Source organism: Lycium ferocissimum, chromosome 7, assembly GCF_029784015.1.
Source record: "Lycium ferocissimum isolate CSIRO_LF1 chromosome 7, AGI_CSIRO_Lferr_CH_V1, whole genome shotgun sequence".
NCBI classification, from domain to species: domain Eukaryota; kingdom Viridiplantae; phylum Streptophyta; class Magnoliopsida; order Solanales; family Solanaceae; genus Lycium; species Lycium ferocissimum.
The window spans coordinates 2,412,713-2,417,272 of NC_081348.1; the positions used below are offsets into that span (position 1 = coordinate 2,412,713).

The 4,560-nt window shown below is 31.2% G+C and overlaps 1 pseudogene; it reads right to left on the reverse strand.

The window, feature by feature from the left end:
• Positions 1–1,111: 1,111 nt before the first annotated feature.
• Positions 1,112–3,223, reverse strand: LOC132062461 (BI1-like protein; annotated as a pseudogene).
• Positions 3,224–4,560: the final 1,337 nt, after the last annotated feature.

The following is a 4,560-nucleotide window of genomic DNA, read 5'->3' on the forward strand; positions in this document are numbered from 1 at the left end:
TTTCAAAAGATTTTTTCCCACTTCCACTCATCTTTTCCCAACGTAATAAGAAAAAAGAAACTCCGTTGGCTCTCTCCATTCTCAAACCCTTCTTCCATTCTTCCATTATCAAGTTTCTCACAAATCTCTAAGTTAGGAACGTCACCCATAGTCGAATCAATTATCGATATTAATTAATTTCTACGCAATCGGAATACGAATTATAGATTTCATTTAATTAAATTGGACTTCTCTTACGGTAAAGTTTTCCCTTCTTTTTAGTGATTAATATAGATTACTTATTATATAATAGTATTTAATTACTAGGGATTGAGGAATACATAACTTTATAGATTTCATTTAATTAAAAATTGTCTTATCTTATATACTTTATCACCTAAAATCTTATCATATTCTTAAATTTGGGATTTTTGTACAATCAACTTAAGGCCTTGAAAAGTCAGGTTTGTTTTTATTTTTCAAATGGATTTGGGAGAAGTTTATTGGTTATTTATCCTCTTTTTAATAATAATATAATGATGATAATGAGCCTAAGATGAATTATGCAGTATTATTAGTGATTTTTTTTTAAAAAAAAATTGTTTAGTTTCTTACTTTGCGAAGGAAGCATTTGCAACTATAAGCAATGATGTTATTATCGACCATTTAAAAAAAAAAAAATGAAAACGCGTCGAGTTCAAGTATGAGTTGATGATATACTTTTTTTTTGTTAAATTAGTACCAAATTAATTATCATTGATAATATTGAAGTTTGTACTTTGCTATTGTAATCAATAATTTTTTTAAGAGTCGAACGCCTAACTTTATCGCTAATAATTGGTGCATTAAAGATAATGCTTTCTTATAACGTAGTATTGGTTAATTTAAGTTATATGACTCAAATCCAAGGTCAAATTTCTTAGCTAAAAGAGTATAGTAATGATAATAATTGAGGAGAGATGTACGCAGGTTAGTATTTGCTTGAAGGGTTAAAAAGTCATTCAACTATTGAAGGACAATTTGGTATTTTAACTTTTTTCACTTATAACTTGTAGGACTTTTAAGTTATATGACATATTTTAGTATAATACGATTACTGCTTTTTCAACCTAACACTGAAGCTGACAATGCATTTTCTCAGTCAATTACAGTAGCATTAATGAAATTTTATTCCACCTTACTTATCCTCGACAATGTCAAAACACGAATTTGCTTACAATATACTCTTATGTGAGTAGAGAGATGTACAATATCTACGTACATAACCAATTTGTCCTTCATAAAATTGTTTCAAATGTGCACTTCATAGACCTAGCTAGTTGTTTCTGGGCCTGAGCAACCGCAGAATGTCTAAGAAGAGGTTAAGAACGTCGAGGTAAAGATTGACAGATGCCCATATGTACTGATCATAGGTGAACCTCTTAATCAGGTTGCTCGTGTCATACACAATATACGCGCAGAAAGCTATAGCACTGATTGTACAGTTAATAGCAGTAGCTATAGATCCAAGAGGGAAGAACCACTGCAAATTAGATGGGCAAAGTCAGAACTACAAAAGAAATTAATAGGACATGTAAAAGTTCTATCTTGGTGACAGAGGCTATATATTTGCTTGTGTTATGATTTTTTGGGGAGAGATGCAAGCACTAAGGTAGAAAATATGAATGAAAAGCTCTCTATGAATTTTATTAATCATAAGTTGTTATATAGACACATAAACAAAGTAGTAGACTTTTACTAAAACTAAATATTCTAATAAAATTACTATTAGACTCATCCTACAACTAAACAACTAATTATTCTAGAAAATTTTATCTTTAACAGTATATATATATATATATATATATATATATCACACTTGGACTCTTCAAAAATGTTGTATTACAACATAGGCATAGCTACATAGATCAAAGGTGGACATTATAACTTACGTATCAATTTTCTTCAAGCTAAAATGAACTTTTAAGACCATAATTTAACTTGTGCAAACAGATCGAGAAAATTATAATGTCTATAGAAATAATAATGTGTATCCAGGTCAAAAAGTAGCTTTTAGAAATATATAATTTATTTTTGAACACCATTAGCAAAATTTCTAGCTTTGGCAATCTAGACGGAGCAGAGAAAGGTACAAACCTGCATAAATCCAGTCAAGACGAGTACAAAGAGGCTAGCAAACAGTATTGGGCCCAAAAACCTGAAGTCATGGCCTTTCCTAGAAGCCCAAAATGTGTAACCAGTAAGAGCTAAAACTACAGCAGACGTCAAGATCAACGCTTCAAGCACACTTTTCCCTGTAATTTAGTTTCCAAGCATTAGCAAATTATCTATATATCCAAACATATTAAAGGACAAACATATATAGAAAGGTTCAAACTACTCACCATCTGTATTAGCACAAATTACAGCAGTACCGATACTCAAGGTTATAGTGAAGAGGCCAAGGAAAACAAAATTCAGCGGATGCTTTTCTCCTTAGAAATATAAGGGCAACAACACTGCACAAAAACGAATTATCAGGATTGGCCTCCAAGCGTGTAGTATTATAACAAATTTTAAAAGTTGTTCGCTTTTTCTTAAACTTCATATCTAGTCAAAGTTAATCAGGACAAAAGAGAGAGTTGAAAAGTTTTTAAAATATAATATCTAACCATTGTCACACATAGTACTGGGTAGTAGCAAAGTCAGGAGTATTAAAGTTTTTTTTTTAAAACCTTTATATGAAATATTATTTTCTGTAGTTTAGTATACTTTTCTGACGAAGGACAACGTACGATTTCAGAAAACTGATGGCTGATAGCACAAATTAAAGGATGAGATAAATTTATAACGACGCGATGACTTACATAGGAGAGGTAGGAAAATGAGGATAATGAGAAGGATGGTATTAATGCCATGAAGGACGTTGTTAATGGGAGTGTAAAAGACGGCGATGGCAGAGACGACGGTGGTTAGGATGATCTGAGAGGCTAGGATATAGTAAACTTTGCGAATGAAACTCCAACGCAACTCATTTTCCTCATTTCCAATGCCTGGATACAGCAGGGACCTTGTTCCTTCTTCTACGTCACCTTTCGCTCCATCATTACTAGCGAACATTTTCCTTTAATTTCTTCTCTTTGTTTGTTTGTTTCCCTTCTACCCTTTCTCTCTCTGCCTGGAAGGTGATCTATTTAAGCATGTTTCATTGGTTGGAGGCGGCTTTTGGGCGGGTGTTTCTTGTCAACTTCTTTCTCTCAACTGCTATTTCAAATGGAAGTATTAAAATCTTTTATGCATTGGACCTCTAACACTCTGTTTGGATGGTTGTTACATAGTATTGTTTTATAATGTATCATATTATCTTGTATTGTGTTGTATTGTATCGTACTATATTATTATTTTGATGAATACAATGTTTGGATGGGTTATATCATTTACGTCATTACATAAAATGTCACACATCAATAATTTGAAAGATAAACCTTTAAAAAAAAAAAAAAGTAAGGCACGGGGTAGAGCTACTATAAAAATATTAAATATAGGGTAAAGAATAATATACAAGTATTAGATAATAAGTTTCACAAAATGAGAAAATAAAAAAAAAAAAAAGATAATGACATGATCACATCAAATAGATCGTTGCACAAAATGAAACTTTTCGTCATTGCATAACGATGGATAAACGAAACGATACAACAACTAAATTTGACGATACAATACAATAAAATTTGAATAACAATCAAAATAAATACTATTATATTTAATCTAACATACAATACAATACACTTGGTTAAAACAACCATCCAAACAAGGTATACCATTTATAGTCTCTGTTTTATTTTATTAACTATTCTTGACCCCTCTCTCTCTCTGTCTGGGCTGCTCTTATAGTCTCAAGTTGCGAATCAAATGAAACAAGTAGCCCCTTAATTAAAGCTAAGCTCACTCCGAATCTCGTCCCCGTACGTTGGCTTGAGGGAGAAATGATCTGTAAGCATACATACAAACGAAGAATAATAAAGTAATAACAAAAAGGATTTAGACAAACATGTTACTTTTCATTTTTATTTAATTTTCTTTGTTGAGTTACTAATTAGAGGGAAGGGGAAGGACACAAATGACCACTGGGCCATAAATAATCCCACACGCTAGCCCATTTATTCTAAAACCTAAAAATTAGCCCATAAACTATTTCCATCCGCTAGGCAAAATCTGTAGCAAGTCTTTCAAAAAATTTAAAAAGTCGCCACTAAAAGCCCAGGCGCTTTAAAAAAAAAAAAAGACTTTGTTGCTACAGAAAAATCAGACTTTTTAGTGGCAATTAAAAAAGTCTCTACTAAAGGTTAAACATCCCAAAACATGTATAATATGTGTATATTTAGTAAGAAATATCCCAAAAAACTCTGAGGCGATTTTTGTATATAATATGTATCATTTGTGTATAAAAATATATATCAGTACCTATTTGTAATGTATAGAAACTGTATAAAATATGAATCACTAAGGTACGTATCATTTTTGTATATAATATGTATCATTTGTGTATATAATGTGTATTATAGAATAGAAAATTGTATCGTTTTTGTACATAATATGTAT